The following is a 19228-nucleotide window of genomic DNA, read 5'->3' on the forward strand; positions in this document are numbered from 1 at the left end:
GCAGAGGCACATCCTTGCCTGCTCTTGTTCTGCGACTAAAAATAAGCGGTGAAGTAATGTGAAAAACTCTGCTCTATTTACATTCTGGTGAGTTAGGGCTGCAGAAGTGGCGTCTCTGCTGAGATGTGGAATCTGTGCTAGATGACTGAGGGGGAATTTTACTCTGGCTGCACTGTGCAAGCAGAGAAGAGACAGAGAGAGAAAAGGAGAGAGAAAGAGAAAGAGATAGAGGCAGAGCGAGAGAGAGAGAGAGAGGCAGAGAGAGAGAGAGAGGCAGAGAGAGAGGAGGCAGAGAGAGAGGAGGCAGAGAGAGAGCGGCAGTGAGAGATAGGTAGAGAGAGAGAGAGGCAGAGAGAGAGAGAGAGATAGAGGCAGAGCGAGAGAGAGAGAGGCAGAGAGAGAGAGAGAGGCAGAGAGAGAGCGAGAGAGAGAGAGAGAGGCAGAGAGAGAGAGAGAGAGAGAGAGAGAGAGAGAGAGAGGCAGAGAGAGAGAGAGAGAGAGATAATAGACGGATGGCGGGTCTGATGAGGATATGAATCTGACCGGCTGGTGGATTTATGAATGATTGGGATCGCAGGGGCACGTGGACGGATGTTCCAGACCCGCTTCCCCTGCCCTCAGATATCCCCAGTTAGCAGACAGGCTGTTATCCTCACACACACAGAGAGAGAGAGAGAGAGAGAGAGAGAGAGAGAGAGAGAGAGAGAGAGAGAGAGAGAGAGAGAGAGAGAGAGAGAGAGGGAGAGAAAGAGAGTGAGGGAGAGAGGGGGACAGAGAGAGAGACAGAGAGAGTGACAGAGAGAGACAGAGAGAGAGAGAGAGAGAGAGAGAGAGAGAGGACATTAGTACAACATTGTGGCGCAACATTTTCACAAAGCTTGAACTCACTGCACTCAGTTAGCACGTCTGATGATGACACACATTCTTGAATAAGGAAGTCATTTGCAGTTTTTCTATTTGTATTTCTATTTGGTGGATGGTGCATTTAATTAGGAGTGGATAAGAACATAATAAGGATGACTTGTATGTAGGGTCATCATGTGTATCATAAAAAGCGTACGAAATATGTGTGCTGTGCTCTTCACAGCTTCAACATGAAGGGGAGGCCAAGCTACAGTGCTATAGCAAACCAAAAGGCCCATTCCCATCAAGCCTGCTGAATATCTCAACTGATCTCCCTCGAAGCTGGAAACAATTTTGGAGGTCTTGGGTGAGTAAAGTAATCGTGTAATACAGGCTTGATTAAGCCACTTAGGGACAGAGAGATGGAGGTCCAATTGGGCAGCAGGGTTTGGCTACTAACAGTGAAGCTATTTGAGACATGTACAGTACAGTGAAACCTAGCCATGGACGCTTACAAAAATATCTCATATCAATCGAGTGAGACTACAATCGTTAATATAAAATCAGGTAATGAAGGAATCAAAAAATCTCACAGGGAATCATGTATTCACCCCTGCTCCCCAACCACTCAATCACATATTTCAACCCACCCCACCCCTCCCCTACCAAAACCATTTTAAAAAAGTAACAGGAGAATGTTTGCGCTTATCTACAGGAAATAGCGTTAGCTGAAAGTGGACTCTGGGGTCGGAGCATGAAAGGGATGGCATGGCCGAGGCAATCATTAGCGCTGTCCCCCGACACATGGCCTGCCCTTGATCCTGAGCCGGGCCCTGATGGAACATGGAAGGTGGGCAGGGGAGAGCCCGCTGCCCTGGGTGGGCTCCCCGCTTGGCCCTCGCACTGGGACCGGCCCCCATCAGCCTGGTATGTCGGTATGCATGATGAGGGCGCGCGCTCCTATGCCCATGTCAGGGGACTCTGCCCAGTGAGCCGGCTGAACACAACCTTGCCCACCGCAGCACATCTCATCTCTGAAGGAAATCAAGCGAACATAACAAGATGTAAACTGATCTTAGAGGGAATTACAGCTGGTCTTAGTTGGCCTGTGTTTCGCATCCATTCCTCCATGTTTTCTCTTCACCGGGTAGTCACGCATGAGGACCAAAAACGTTCTCAGTCCTGTCCCACAATGACCTGCCCCACTACCAGCGGCGTCCGTCTCTCAGTATTTTCCCAGCATTTCTCAACTCCAGCAATTTTTTTCCCATGGTCCCTTTTCAGGGAACCCATTTGAGGCAGTCTATCAAACAACGCTGAAAAAAGTATCTCAGAAAAATCTGCAATAGAAAGTCACTTTCCCTGGTATAAATCAGATCTTGATTAAGACGACGCTGAATGGATTTCTATTGCAGATAGAAATTGTTGTTGAGTTGACTCTAAATCTGCACAATGGTTCTCCACTCCCTCTGACAGCTTTCAGCAAGCATTATTATCCAACTAATGTATTGTTGTGAATAGGATATTGAACCGAGTCAACCAACCATTCAGGGACAATAGGTCATTTGCACAGCAGAAAGCCTGTGGCTATCCTTTTGTGACCTGTGTATGGGACAAAGGTAGATGTAAAGCAATGTCTGAGACAGGTTCCTCACCCTACTCTGGCTTCTGAGCATGTCACCAAGTGGCTTAAACTGTCCCAGAGCTCTGGGGCTCAATCAGTCACAGCCCAACAGAAACCCAGTGTCAGGTTGTCCCTGATATACCAGTCATGTGTCACACATTGTCAACGCATACTCACATAGTATTGTACGAGTGACATGATGTACAGTTCACTGGGCTGAACAAAAAAGGAAGAAGACTGGGAAATGTATTCCCTAAGATCTCTTTGATTCTATATCAAGAGGTTCTCACAACAAGTCAAGATGCTGTGACACCACTTGCTTATCAGAGGCACTATTAATACTATGGGACCTCAGGGAACAATGACTCTGTCCCCCGTCCCTGGAGAAAGAAGGAGGAAGTCATTGATTCTTCCCACCACAATCTCTGGGAAGAACAGATCTTGCTTTTCCCTTTTAGTTGATGGGGTTATTATTTTAAAGGCTGCGAGAGAGAGAGAGAGCGCGAGCTAGCCCACACTAGTTTATTTCTGTGTCCACCCTGGTGAGGGGACAGAATAGGACCAAGAGCTCCAAGACAGGCCTCTTTTACGGCCACTCCTTCCCAGGATCGTGACCTCCTCCCTGGGTATTATTCTCACAGTCGCAGCCTCTGTGCTCCATATCTCCATACCCCCAGGATGTAATGTATAGAACAGCCCAGTGGCCTATATGTTGTGCATCACCCAGATCATGCAGAAGACTTGTTAGTCATTTCATGAGCTACACGTGCTTATTAGCAATAATTTGTTACAGATATCTTTGACAAGGATCTGTGACAACAATAGCTGCTGTATGGTTCGTGGTCTATTTGAAGTCACATCTTGACAGGTTTGGGTTATGGCTCTATGTTTAACATGTATGTTTAACTAAGCAATTAGCCTCCTGAAAGCTTGCTGAACTGTCTTTGAGTCTATTGACTATGGAATTAAGAGACTTTTCTACTATGATACAAAACAGATCTCAATACAGCTGTAGTGTAGGTCCAAGGGACATTCTGCTGTTGCAGACGACCAGAAATGTTCTATTGTCCAGTTCAAATCTGTGAGCTCTTCCCTCTGTCAGTCTACCTGTATCTTAGCTCCCTGTCCAAGGTGTACCAGCTACACTGGGATGAGTCAGCATCACCCCTTCTTCTCTCATTCTCTCCTCACACTCATTGAATGGGGGATTTCCATTGTGAGAACCAATGTTCATCGGGAGCCCCCCTAACCATTCAAGATACATAGAAACCCGCACTCACGTGTATGTACGCACAGCTAAGTGAGCACCACTTCTTGGGCTAGGGTTAACTGTAGTATGCATGTGCAGAGGCACGTCTTTGCTGAGAGAGAGATGGTTGCCGCTACATTGATCGGCAGCTGTTATGGTGGGGGGGCGGAGGGACTGAGGGGTTGGTGGTGGTGGTGGCTGAGGCGGGATGAGGGGAAGACAGCAGCAGTTGCTCCAGAGCTGAGCAACGTGCACAACGAACTACTCGTCCTCCTCCAGCCCAGGCCCTGTCTGTCTGGATCTAGTGCAGCCAGCAGTGCTGCAGAGGAGCAGATGTTTCCTTTATTTAGCCACTGAGCTACAGACAAACCGGGGGCTAACCTGGCAGACTGTCTGTCATTGATGATGTGGGTCCCAGAGTGTAGCTAGTGACTAGCAGCTAACAGAGGGGCCTTCACACTGGAAGCCCTCAACAACAGAAAGTAGCTAGACACACAGGCTTTACTAGTGCTGCTCATCCTGATCCTTTCTGGAACTCTGACTGTAGCACTGGATCCCAGAGTCATGAGTGAGATAACCAGAAAAAGATAGACAGGAAGGGAGACAGTCAGGCACAGTGGACTGGAGAAAAGTATTTTCAACAATATACTGTATATAAAAAAAATTGGCAAATAAAAAAGGGTATATTTTCTATATTCATGTTTATATGTTTCAATTTTCATCAATGAATGTAAGAAAATTGTTATTGAAATCAAAATACTACTCATACCACAGAGAAAGTGTTAAAGCTTCATATGACACAAATGTTTTGCTTTGTAGCATCTACAGATTAAACATTATGGAGTCTTAGAGGAGGCTTCGGTAAGTCCAAAATGTCACAAATCTTCCAACTTCAATTATTCCTCAATTGATTTAAAATACAAATGTCAAATATATGTCAACAATTCTTCCTCCAAAGGACCCTTCTATGGATTACATTTTGTGAAAATCCCCCCAAATCATGGTCTTTTTTTGTTCTAGTTTCGTGAGGAATCACCCAGTAGCGACTGCCCAGGGTGGCTGGTGTGGGATAGATGGGGGGCTGGCGAGGGGGGGATCCAGCACCCTGAGCTCCACCTCTGTTCTAGAGCCCTGGTCAGTCAGCTGCTGCAGAGACTAATCCAAAAATGAAGCGTATCTGAGCACAAGGGTGCTAGCACATGTCAAAAGTGTCGAGTCACTCTGAGCAGAGCCACTTCACTGAGGAATGACCTGACACACTGGGTGTCTGTGCTATGCCTCCATCCATAGACCCCTCATCTTAGGGACCAAGAGAAATCAGGTGGAAAAGACTCAGGCAAAGGTGTGATACTAGGAAAGTATCTGTTTGTCATGTTATGATCCAAAGACAAGCGGCAAAGTTTACTTAGGCCTATCAACTTGATACCCGAGGTCAAATTATTTCAGGACACTTCTATTTAAAGTGGATGGTCCTTGATATATTGAAAATACTGTATAACTGCTGTATAACATCAAATGTTTAAAAAAGTTACAATCATCATGAGACATGAGAGTGCTGGATGGGACAGAAATCACCTGAACGCCATTTACAGGAAATCAAGCCTGTGGAGTTTCAGTCATAGAGAAAGAAAGACACAGTGCTGGTATCAGATCATTTGTGATAGTGAAAATGACAACAACATATGTGACCACTAATGGATTATCATATGACCTTTACCTTCAAAGTGGGCACCGGTTCCCATGCAGTACAGCCTCCATAAAAAATACACCGGTTGGTGAATCTGACTACTGTCGTTGATCAATTGACCACCGACTATAGAGTTTCTGTAATGTTCTGTAATGGTTTGGTAATAGTTAAGAATTAAATCTCATGGGTAGATAGATTGTGTTTAAATATTGTTCTTGATTCATTAACTGTATATACTAAAATAATCTTCCAACAGCCACTATCGACTCATGAACAAGTAGGCTTAATGGAAATATTAAATAGTTATCTACTAACACTCACTCACACATGATGTAAATGGTTTGGTATAGTCCCATCCAGCACTCTCATGTCTCATGATGATTGTAACTTTTTTAAACATTTTATGTAAAGTGACATTAATCAAGACAGTTTCATTTCTTAGACAGACACACTCACTGTTATTTCCAACAACGCTGCACATGAACAAAACTTTCCATAACTGTAGATAAAAGACTAGAATCATGATAGATTTTAGTTTGAAACCACCATGACTGAACACGGATATAAAGATGCATAAGAAAGCTCTTGAACCTCTTACCTAAGCACAAAACAGACAAGGAGAGACTGGTTTCAATCAAAACAACAGTGCAGAAACAGCATCCCCCAATCTATTGTCAACAATACGAGGTGGCATCTAAGAATACTGTAGGCATTCAGTGTATACTTTGGGAAGTAAAATGACACACGTACACTAGAGTACGTGCACACGCACACAAAAACACACACGAGGCATTTCCCACCGCATAATTGATACTTTCCTCTATTATCTGCACCTCTCGTATAGTAGTACAGTCTAGTGTTTTAGGATATTCTATTTCTCAGATACTTATCAAATTGCCAGAGGGAATCTGCAGAGACAGGGAATCTTTCTTATTTTTCTTCCTTAAAATACAACACATGCATCACCCAAAATCTACAGTGATCTGTTTGAAAAAAGCCCAAGATCTTGCTGTGGTCCAAGGTCTTCATTGAAAACAGAGGGGAAATACAGTAGCCTTCCCATGTGAAAACAGCAGCTCAAATGTACAAAGTAAACAAACCACAGGAGCTAGTTAAGTCTTACCTGAGCCACGCCCAACCAACACCATTCCTGAGACGCTCAAACGCTCCTAGAACAACAAAAACAAAGACACCATTAAATAAACTGAGTGATTGACAGCCATCTTATAAACTCAAAGAAAGTACTGCTCAAACTTAGTTTACTATTCTCAAGACTTTGTACTTGTGGAATCGAAACAATCAGACTGATGATGTTGATTGTATGGAAAGTCCTATTCCTCTGAACAAAAATATAAACGCAACATGCAACAATTTCAACGATTTTACTGAGTTACAGTTCATTTAACGAAATCATTCAATTGAAATCAATTCATTAGGCCCTAATCTATGGATTTCACATGACTAGGCAGGGGCGCAGCCATGGGTGGGCCTGGGAGGGCATAGGCCCACCCACTGGGGAGCCAGGCCTATCCCATCAGAATGAGTTTTTCCCCACAAAAGGGCTTTATTACAGACAGAAATATTCCTCAGTTTCATCAGCTGTCCGGGTGGCTGGTCTCAGACGATCCCGCAGGTGAAGAAGCTGGGGATGGAGGTCGTGGGCTGGCGTGGTTACACGTGGTCTGCGGTTGTGAGGCCGGTTGGACGTACTGCCAAATTCTCTAAAACTATGTTGAGGCATCTGTGGCATTGTGTTGTGTGACAAAACTGCACATTTTAGAGTGGCCTTTTATTGTCCCCAGCACAAGGTGCACCTGTGTAATGATCATGCTGTTTAATCAGCTTCTTGATATGCCACACCTGTCAGGTAGATGGATTATCTTGGCAAAGGAGAAATGCTCACTAACAGGGATGTAAACAAATTTGTGCACAAACTTTGAGATAAATAAGCTTTTTGTGCCTATGGAAAATTTCTGGGATCTTTTATTTCAGCTCATGAAACATGGGACAAACACTTTACATGTTGTGATTATATTTTTGTTCAGTATACAGTGCCTTGCAAAAGTATTCATCCCCCTTGGCGTTTTTCCTATTTTGTTGCATTACAACCTGTTATTTAAATAGATTTTTATTTGGATTTCATGTAATGGACATACACAAAATAGTCCAAATTGGTGAAGTGAAATGAAAAAAATAACTTGTTTCAATAAAATTCAAAAAAATAAATAACGGAAAAGTGGTGCGTGCATATGTATTCACCCCCTTTGCTATGAAGCCCCTAAATAAGATCTGGTGCAACCAATTACCTTCAGAAGTCACATAATTAGTTAAATAAAGTCCACCTGTGTGCAATCTAATTGTCACTTGATCCGTCACACACCTGTTCTGAAAGGCCCCAGAGTCTGCAACACCACTAAGCAAGGGGCACCACCAAGCAAGCAGCACCATGAAAACCAAGGAGCTCTCCAAACAGGTCAGGGACAAAGTTGTGGAGAAGTGCAGATCAGGGTTGGGTTATACAAAAATATCCAAAACTTTGAACATACCACGGAGCACCATTAAATCCATTATAAAAAATTTTAAAGAATATGGCACTACAACAAACCTGCCAAGAGAGGGCCGCCCACCAAAACTCACAGACCAGGCAAGGAGGGCATTAATCAGAGAGGCAACAAAAAGACCAAAGATAACCCTGAAGGAGCTGCAAAGTATCTGTCCATATGACCACTTTAAGCCATACACTCCACAGAGGTGGACTTTACGGAAGAGTGACAGAAAAAAGCCATTGCTTAAAGAAATAAATAAGCAAACATGTTTGGTGTTCGCCGAAAGGCATGTGTGAGACTCCCCAAACATATTGAAGAAGGTACTCTGGTCAGATGAGACTAAAATTGAGCTTTTTGGCCATCAAGGAAAACGCTATGTCTGGCGCAAACCCAACACCTCTCATCACCCCGAGAACAACATCCCCACAGTGAAGCATTGTGGTGGCAGCATCATGCTGCGGGGATGTTTTTCATCGGCAGGGACTGGGAAACTGGTCAGAATTGAAGGAATGATGGATGGCGCCAAATACAGGGAAATTCTTGAGGGAAACCTGTTTCAGTCTTCCAGAGATTTGAGACTGGGACAGAGGTTCACCTTCCAGCAGGACAATGACCCTAAGCATACTGCTAAAGCAACACTCAAGTGGTTTAAGGGGAAACATTTACATTTATTGGAATGGCCTAGTCAAAGCCCAGACCTCAATCCAGTTGAGAATCTGTGGTATGACTTAAAGATTGCTGTACACCAGCGGAACCCATCCAACTTGAAAGAGCTGAAGCAGTTTTTCCTTGAAGAATGGGAAAAAAACCCAGTGGCTAGATGTGCCAAGCTTATAGAGATACCCCAATAGACTGGCAGCTGTAATTGCTGCAAAAGGTGGCTCTACAAAGTATTGACTTTGGGGGGGTGAATAGTTATGCACGCTCAAGTTTTCAGTTTTTTTGTCTTATTTCTTGTTTGTTTCGCAAAAAAAAATATTTTGCATCTTCAAAGTAGTAGGCATGTTGTGTAAATCAAATGATACAAACCCCCCAAAAATCCATTTTAATTCCAGGTTCTAAGGCAACAAAATAGGAAAAATGCCAAGGGGGGTGAATACTTTCGCAAGCCACTGTAATTGGAATTCCCCTGAAAGTAGTCTACTGACTTTTCTGAAATGAGATAAAACAAATAACACTTGAATTAAACGTTCACTTAACCTACAGAGTCATCATACCTGAAAATTCCCTGTGTGGGTGATTGGGAGCTCATGTATTCATGTGTTCACACAATTACACAATCTGGATCTGAAGAATAGTGTTTTAGCCTGTGTAACTGTGATATGTCTGAATGCTTAAATCTAAACCATCTAGTTTACTGTTTTTGAATGAGTCATCAACTTATGCAAGAACAGAGGTGTATTCATTAGGCACCAAATGGAAGAAAATGGACACAAATAGGGAGGAACTACCTGAAATTAAGAAACATTAGTTTTCATTTGACATTAGTCCCTATATGAATATGACCCTGATCAAGAACGACAAGCCATCATTCTATACGTTTAGTTGAAATCATAGTAAATATCATGACATAACAGTCTCAGGTAACAAATGAAGGAGTGCAATTCAGATGTTCCCTTTGACTGAGCTGTTATAAATCACAATTATATGGATGAGAGGGGAGATTATTCCACAAAGGCATGTGTGAGTTAGAGTTAACCCAGCAAACCAAAATTGGTTCTGTGAAAGTTCCCAGAACATTTGTTAGGTCACGGCAAATGTTCAAATAACACAAAACTGTACAATCGTACTGATGATTATTGAATGTTTGTATAAAACATTCATCTGATGTTGCAAGAACGTTACCAGAAGACATTTAATTTGTTCTTTAAAGGTACCCAGAATGTTTCATTTGGTTGTGGGAACAGTCTGGTGAGAACATTGTGGGGACTTCACAAAAGATATGTTCTCAAAACACAAAAACTGTCCAGTTGTGTGGATGATTCTAAATGTTTATTTTAAGATGCAAAAAACATTCAACTGATGTTACAAGAATGTTCCCAGAACACTTTTCCACTGCAGGGCCGTGCCGTGAATATCACAGTTCCTATTTTATTTCCACTTGCCCATGGCTGATTTCTGGAATCAAGCGGGATATTCAGCCTCGTTTGATATCTGGTACTGACCTCGAACCAAGTAGGCCGGTGGGTGGGGTTACAAATGGCCATACTCAATGATTGGTCTCACGCAATGATGTCACAGTGTCGCATATGTTAATACTCATACACGAGTCACTGGTGCAATTTTTATAAGAAGGCAAATCTGACATGATGACGCCCAGCAGCGATGATCAGCACGTTAATACATAGTTTTTTGCCAAATTACTATCTAGCTAGCTACCAATGTCTTTAGCGTAGCTAGCTGTAGCATGTGAGAGTGAACACTGCACAAGACATGAACCAGGGTCGACAACTTGTCATATAAACATCCATGGAAGGCCAATGCCGTGGACATACAGTGGGGAAAAAATGTATTTAGTCAGCCACCAATTGTGCAAGTTCTCCCACTTAAAAAGATGAGAGAGGCCTGTAATTTTCATCATAGGTACACGTCAACTATGACAGACAAAACTATGACAGACAAAAAATCCAGAAAATCACATTGTAGGATTTTTAATGAATTTATTTGCAAATTATGGTGGAAAATAAGTATTTGGTCAATAACAAAAGTTTCTCAATACTTTGTTATATACCCTTGGCAATGACACAGGTCAATTTTTTTCTGTAAGTCTTCACAAGGTTTTCACACACTGTTGCTGGTATTTTGGCCCATTCCTCCATGCAGATATCCTCTAGAGCAGTGATGTTTTGGGGCTGTCGCTGGGCAACACAGACTTTCAACTCCCTCCAAAGTTTTTCTATGGGGTTGAGATCTGGAGACTGGCTAGGCCACTCCAGGACCTTGAAATGCTTCTTACGAAGCCACTCCTTCGTTGCCCGGGCGGTGTGTTTGGGATCATTGTCATGCTGAAAGACCCAGCCACGTTTATCTTCAATGCCCTTGCTGATGGAAGGAGGTTTTCACTCAAAATCTCACGACACATGGCCCCATTCATTCTTTCCTTTACACGGATCAGTCGTCCTGATCCCTTTGCAGAAAAACAGCCCCAAAGCATGATGTTTCCACCCCCATGCTTCACAGTAGGTATGGTGTTCTTTGGATGCAACTCAGCATTCTTTGTCCTCCAAACACGACGAGTTGAGTTTTTACCAAAAAGTTCTATTTTGGTTTCATCTGACCATATGACATTCTCCCAATCCTCTTCTGGATCATCCAAATGCACTCTAGCAAACTTCAGACGGGCCTGGACATGTACTGGCTTAAGCAGGGAGACACGTCTGGCACTGCAGGATTTGAGTCCCTGGCGGCGTAGTGTGTTACTGATGGTAGGCTTTGTTACTTTGGTCCCAGCTCTCTGCAGGTCATTCACTAGGTCCCCCCGTGTGGTTCTGGGATTTTTGCAGATTCAGTCTTCCCAGCCTGGTGCAGGTCTACAATTTGGTTTCTGGTGTCCTTTGACAGCTCTTTGGTCTTGGCCATAGTGGAGTTTGGACTGTGACTGTTTGAGGTTGTGGACAGGTGTCTTTTATACTGATAACAAGTTCAAACAGGTGCCATTAATACAGGTGACGAGTGGAGGACAGAGGAGCCTCTTAAAAAAGAAGTTACAGGTCTGTGAGAGCCAGAAATCTTGCTTGTTTGTAGGTGACCAAATACTTATTTTCCACCATAATTTGCAAATAAATTCATAAAAAATCCTACAATGTGATTTTCTGGGAAAAATATTCTCAATTTGTCTGTCATAGTTGACGTGTACCTATGATGAAAATTACAGGCCTCTCTCATCTTTTTAAGTGGGAGAACTTGCACAATTAGTGGCTGACTAAATACTTTTTTCCCCACTGTAGCTACATGTTTGATGTTAGCCGGAGTATCCAACTTTACATTATACAAACAAACATACTTTTCAGATGACATTCCTGAACCTACGGTCTCAGAGGAAGCTGCGTGCTCGAATGGTGAAGCCACAATCTCAGAGCCCTGCACTCCCAGGGTCCATCGACACAATCAATGCTCCTGCACCCCCAGGCGCCAAGGGTCCATTCTCGATTGGTAAACAGTTCAACGTCAATTGACTGTCATGTTCACTTGTTTAACCCTAATCACGCAATTTAACTGTCTTCAACAGGGGTGGGCAATCTCATCCACAGAAGGTATTTGTCATGGCAGGGTTATGTTCCTAAACATTATTCAAGTAGTCAGTGTGGGTCTAGGAATTCAATTATTCATATTCTGACCCAATACCTTTATTATTTGTATCATTGGTGTATCTGGTTGGTAAATCTGGTTGGCCCCACACTGGCCTTTGCTGGATAATATTTAATACATTTAATGAGACAATACATGGTTGGAGAACAAAACTGCATTCACACTGGCTACCCTCAGGTTTGCTTTGGAGTCTGTAACTTATAATTCCTGTACTGTACATGTAATTACTTCTGCCTATACACTGTGTACAAAAACTGCTTACATGTGTTGATTTTAAATGTATGAAATAAAGATTAGGCATACTATGATTGTTGTTTAATAAAACATTGGTAGAACATAGAAGATACAATTGTGTAGTAAGGTATTCACAGGGGGTAAAAAACTAAACTTATAAGAACATTAATGTACAAAACATTAGGAACACCTTCCTAATATTGAGTTGCACCCCCTTTTGCCCTCAGAACAGCCTCAATTCATTGGGGCATGGACTCTACAAGGTGTTGAAAGCGTTCCACAGGGATGTATACCCATGTATGATGCTGGCCCATGTTGACTCCAATGCTTCCCACGGTTATGTCAAATTGGCTGGATGTCCATTCTTGATTCACACGGGAAACTGTTAAGCAGCGTTGCAGTTCTTGACACTCAAACCGGTGCACCTGGCACCTACTACCATACCCCGTTCAAAGGCACTTTGTCTCAAGGCTTAAAAATCCTTCTGTAACCTGTCTCCTCCCTTCATCTACACTGATTTAAGTGGATTTAACATTACAGTTACATTATTTAGCAGACGCTCTTATCCAGAGCGACTTACAGTTAGTGCATACATTATTATTTTTTTATTTTATTTTTTCATACTGGCCCCCCGTGGGAATCAAACCCACAACCCTGGCGTTGCAAACGCCATGCTCTACCAACTGAGCTACCTCCCTGCCAGCCATTCCCTCCCCTACCCTGGACGACGCTGGGCCAATTGTGTGCCGCCCCATTGGTCTCCCGGTTGCAGCCGGCTACAGCAGAGCCTGGATTCGAACCAGGATCTCTAGTGGCACAGCTAGCACTGCGATGCTGTGCCTTAGACCACTGCGCCACTCGGGAGTGACATCAATAAGGGATCATAGCTTTCACCAGGATTCACCTGGTCATTATGTACACTCAGTGTATGTCTAATGGTAAAATGAACAGAAGGGAGTATTTTGGTACTTTTATAATCTCCAAGGGTAAAATCATGTGATAGGGGGTTTAGTATCCAAAAAAGGTCTCTCATGCTAGTAGTTCTGTTGTTGGTCCAGGCGCTTTGTTGTCCAAAGGGTGTTGGTGGAGTTGGGTGTCTGTGAGAGGAGGGAGAAAATCACAAAGAAAAAATTGAAAATCTGTTATTAAACGTTGTGTTTATTTGTCAATGGGACACACATCAACTCACCATAGCATAGGGGGAGATAACATAGTTGATTGGGTTGATTACTTATCGTCTGATTAGGTCAGAAAGTGTTTCTCTTAAGAATGCTAAATTACTCTTGCAGTATTGAACAAGGACAGCTAGCTAATGCACTTGCAATAAGGTGCAATCCTGCAGTATTAGTCTTACAGTAAGCTGTGTATGATGTAGGCCTAGGTATGTAGAATGTATATCTATCAAAAAGACAGGTACACATTATGTAGCTAGCTAGCTAAATAGATACATTATACATACAGTGGGGGAAAAAAGTATTTAGTCAGTCACCAATTGTGCAAGTTCTCGCACTTAAAAAGATGAGAGAGGCCTGTAATTTTCATCATAGGTACACGTCAACTATAACAGACAAATTGAGAAAACAAAATCCAGAAAATCACAATGTAGGATTTTTAATGAATTTATTTGCAAATTATGGTCACCTACAAACAAGCAAGAATTCTGGCTCTCACAGACCTGTAACTTCTTTTTTAAGAGGCTCCTCTGTCCTCCACTCGTTACCTGTATTAATGGCACCTGTTTGAACTTGTTATCAGTATAAAAGACACCTGTCCACAACCTCAAACAGTCACACTCCAAACTCCACTATGGCCAAGACCAAAGAGCTGTCAAAGGACACCAGAAACAAAATTGTAGACCTGCACCAGGCTGGGAAGACTGAATCTGCAATAGGTAAGCAGCTTGGTTTGAAGAAATCAATTGTGGGAGCAATTATTAGGAAATGGAAGACATACAAGACCACTGATAATCTCCCTCGATCTGGGGCTCCACGCAAGATCTCACCCAGTGGGGTCAAAATGATCACAAGAACGGTGAGCAAAAATCCCAGAACCACACGGGGGGACCTAGTGAATGACCTGCAGAGAGCTGGGACCAAAGTAACAAAGCCTACCATCAGTAACACACTACGCCGCCAGGGACTCAAATCCTGCAGTGCAAGACGTGTCCCCCTGCTTAAGCCAGTCCATGTCCAGGCCCGTCTGAAGTTTGCTAGAGTGCATTTGGATGATTCAGAAGAGGATTGGGAGAATGTCATATGGTCAGATGAAACCTAAATAGAACTTTCTGGTAAAAACTCAACTCGTCGTGTTTGGAGGACAAAGAAGCTGAGTTGCATCCAAAGAACACCATACCTACTGTGAAGTATGGGGGTGGAAACATCTTGCTTTGGGGCTGTTTTTCTGCAAAGGGACCAGGACGACTGATCCGTGTAAAGGAAAGAATGAATGGGGCCATGTATCATGAGATTTTGAGTGAAAACCTCCTTCCATCAGCAAGGGCATTGAAGATGAAACGTGGCTGGGTCTTTCAGCATGACAATGATCCCAAACACACCGCCCGGGCAACGAAGGAGTGGCTTCGTAATAAGCATTTCAAGGTCCTGGAGTGGCCTAGCCAGTCTCCAGATCTCAACCCCATAGAAAATCTTTGGAGGGAGTTGAAAGTCTGTGTTGCCCAGCGACAGCCCGAAAACATCACTGCTCTAGAGGAGATCTGCATGGAGGAATGGGCCAAAATACCAGCAACAATGTGTGAAAACCTTGTGAAGACTTACAGAAAACGTTTGACCTGTGTCAATGCCAACAAAGGGTATATAACAAAGTATTGAGAAACTTTTGTTATTGACCAAATACTTATTTTCCACCATAATTTGCAAATAAATTCATAAAAAATCCTACAATGTGATTTCCTCATTTTGTCTGTCATAGTTGACGTGTACCTATGATGAAAATTACAGGCCTCTCTCATCTTTTTAAGTGGGAGAACTTGAACAATTGGTGGCTGACTAAATACTTTTTTTCCCCACTGTACCTCCTAGGGGCCTATCACACACAGCATACTGCAAGAGTAATACCATATTTTGCAGGACTGCACCTTATTGCAAGCAACTGTAATAGCTGTCCTCATTCCAACAGCTAGCTAAACAGATACACACCTCTTTTGAGCATTTCTTTCGACGCGAAAGCTGGTCTTTCAACCGGCTGAAACTATCCTCTCCCCGCATGATGATAACGTTGTGTATTTCTCAGTTTCTTCTCAGCTGTCTCCTTTCGTTCAATCTCCAATTAACACAAAACTCCTGGTTAGCTCCTCCAGCACGTCTCCCTCCTCCATACTTAAAAATGCCAGTCACTGGGGATCACAACAATGTCGCAGTCGAATTGCGTCATCGTCACTAGCAGTTTTTCCCACGAATTACACCTAGTCCTGTTTCCAGTTCCACGGCAAATGGAAAACAAGCAAGAACCAACAAGGCTAGGTTCCTCCAGTGGAATTGTGCAATTAGTCTGTTATTTAAAAGGTTCCCAGACTGTTTCTTTAGGTTGTGGGAACATTGTGGGAATATGACAAGAGATAGGTTCCCAAAATACTAAAACTGTCCAGTTGTACTGACAATCAGATAATGTTTGTATCAGGGTGCACAAAACATTCCTTTGATGTTGCAAGAATGTTGACAGAACAGCCTTTCTGAGTTCTTTAAAGGTTTCCAGAAAATTGTATTACAAGAGATAGGTTTCCAAAGCACAAAATATGTTCAGTTCTGATGACATTCATACAATGTTTAGGTTAGGTTGCGCAGGACATTTCTATAATGTTGTAAGAATGTTGACAAAACACCTAGTCTAAGTTCTTTAAATGTTCCCAAAACATTTAATTAAGTTATGGGAGTTGTCTGGGATGTTGCAAGAATATTCTTGTGATATTCACATAGGTTGCACAGAACTTTCCCACAATGTTGCACAATTTCCAAATAAGTCAGTTTTTATGACGTTAGCATATTCCTTCTAGGTTTAACATAATATTCCATTGATGTTCATGCAATATAGATTTTACCTTGTCTTGGAGGTCCTCAGAACATTTCAAGATGATTTATAAAATGTTATATTGAAGTTTTACCTAATATTACCACAACATTCTCAGCATGCACATTTGTAGCTCCTTTCTTTGTAGCATAATACATTTACATTTACGTCATTTAGCAGACGCTCTTATCCAGAGCGACTTACATTATTATTATTTTTTTCATACCCCCTGTGGGGATCGAACCCACAACCCTGGCGTTGCAAACGCCATGCTCTATCAACTGAGCTACATCCCTGCCGGCCATTCCCTGCCCTACCCTGGACGACGCTGGGCCAATTGCGCGCCGCCCCATGGGTCTCCCGGTCACGGCCGGCTACAACAGAGCCTGGATTCGAACCAGGATCTCTAGTGGCCTTAGACCACTGCGCCACTCAGGAGACAAGAAGAAAGCAGATCGGGATACATCCCCATTTTGTTTCTCTCCAGATTTAATGGCAATTCGCATTTGAATGTGGTATAGAGACACATTACATTTTAATTTCATTCATAGAATGAACAGCATTTAATCATACAACCATATTTTTACATTTCATATGTTGACAATCTGCACATTATTTCATTCATAGGACATTTGAACAGCTTTTAATCTTACAGACACAACCATAATTTTTTAATTCATATATTGACAATCTGCACATTATTTAATTCATAGGACATTTACATAGCATTTAAACATATTTTGTAATGTATCCACAACTTAATTAAATGTTCTGGGAACCTTTAAAGAACTCGGAAAGGTTGTTCTGTCAACATTCTTGCAACATCAAAGGAATGTTTTTTGCACCCTGATACAAACATTATCTGAATGTCAGCACAATTGGACAGTTTTAGTGTTTTAGGAACCGATCTCTTGTCAGAATCCCAAAATGTTCGCACAACCTAAATAAATATTCTGGGAACCTTTAAAGAACAGATTGAAACTAAATGAAACATTATAGAATCATCCGCACAACTGGACAGTTTTTGTGTTTTGGGAACATATATTTTCTGATGTCCTCACAATGTTCCCACCATACTGTTCCCACAACCTAATGAAACGTTCTGGGAATCTTTAAAGAACAGACAAAATGTGTTCTGGGAACGTTTTTGCAACATCAGGCGAATGTTTTATGCAAACATTGTATAATCATCAGCACGAATGGACAGTTTTTGTGTTATGAGAACATTTGCCTCAACCTAGCGAATGTTCTGGGAACTTTCACAGAATCAATTGTGGTTTGCTGTGAAAACATTACTGGTACATTGTGTTATTATTACATTACCTGGAAATCTAATGAGAACTTTTGGGGAATGTTCTGTGGTGGTAGATACAGATGTTGTGCCCACATTTTTGTGAATGTTAGAACATTCCAAGGATATTTCATTTAAAACATATTTTGACATTCTTTGAATGTTTTGGGGATGTTATCATCCTAATATTAGACAAAACCCTAACGGGAATCTTAGCTAATGTTCTTCACCACAGTGATCAGTTTATCTGGGCCGGCGATGCCTCAGGCACTCCAACCAAAACAGGTCAGAGAGCTAAGTTTACATCCGAAAGTTAATGCCCCCAATCCATCGCAGGAGGAGGAGGAAGAGGGGGGGAGAAGGAGGAAGAGGAGCTTAATTTAACAGTAAGATCAGGTTCAATTCACCTGGAAGGAATGCAAGGAGTGGGAGAGGAGGATTTCTCAGGGAAAGAGGGAAGGAGGGAGGGGTGCTGTATCATGAAAGCCAGTGAGATGTGAAGTTGTCAAAACACATTTCTTTTCGAAACAAAGTGAATATAAAGTGCGAACACAAAGAGCTTCAATAGGCAACTGTCACTAATAGATCCCACAACTTCAAAAGTCAGGAAATGGGATAAGATAAATGGTGAGGGGGACATCTAGGATTTAAGTCCCTCCATTGTCCCAGCTCTCTTTTTAAAAGTCTTCTATTATTTAGAAATGTCTTTGAAATCCGAGCACATGACAAAGCATTATTGGTTATAATGATCTCTGTACTTTATATCTATTTTCGGGCCACCAGTTGGGGAACCCTGTCCTTCAGAGAGGAGGTCAGAGACCTGGCAGTGTGGAGCCAGGACAACAACCTCTCCCTCAACGTCGGTAAGACAAAAGAGCTGATCGTGGACTACAGGAAACGGAGGGCCTAGCACACCCCCATCCACATCAACAGAGCTGTAGTGGAGCAAGTCGAGAGCTTCAAGTTCCTTGGTGTCCACATCACTAAGGTACTACCATGGTCCACACACACCAACACAGTCGTGAAGAGGGCACGACAACGCCTCTTCCCCCTCAGGAGGCTGAAAAGATTCGGCATGGGCCCTCAGATCCTCAAAACGTTATACAGCTGCACCATAGATTACCACAGTATCAGTCATCATACCCATTAAACCTAGCGGTCAAACAGGGAAATGGTTCCAATCGCTTTTCCACCATTCAGAACTGTGTTCTGTGTAGGCTTACCCTGGCGTGACGTTTTGATAACCGTGTAAATCTCTCTAGGACAAGGTGACTATACCAGGCAGTGTCAGAGGAAGGCCCTAAAAAATTGTCCAAAACTCCAGCCACCCAAGTCATACAATGTTCTCTCTGCTACCGCATGGCAAGCGGTACCAATATACCAAGTCTGGAACCAACAGAACCCTTAACAGCTTCTACCCCCA

The 19228-nt window shown here is 42.7% G+C and overlaps 1 long non-coding RNA gene across 1 annotated transcript in view; it reads right to left on the reverse strand.

Moving 5' to 3' along the window:
- LOC121576944 overlaps positions 1–19228 on the reverse strand; it is a 174258-nt gene that overhangs the window by 33643 nt on the left and 121387 nt on the right. Inside the window, exon 3 of the long non-coding RNA XR_006002545.2 lies at positions 6527–6572. This is a non-coding gene — a long non-coding RNA (uncharacterized LOC121576944). The remainder of the gene's footprint in view (positions 1–6526; positions 6573–19228) is intronic.

Source organism: Coregonus clupeaformis, chromosome 11 (genome assembly GCF_020615455.1).
Source record: "Coregonus clupeaformis isolate EN_2021a chromosome 11, ASM2061545v1, whole genome shotgun sequence".
NCBI classification, from domain to species: Eukaryota; Metazoa; Chordata; class Actinopteri; order Salmoniformes; family Salmonidae; genus Coregonus; species Coregonus clupeaformis.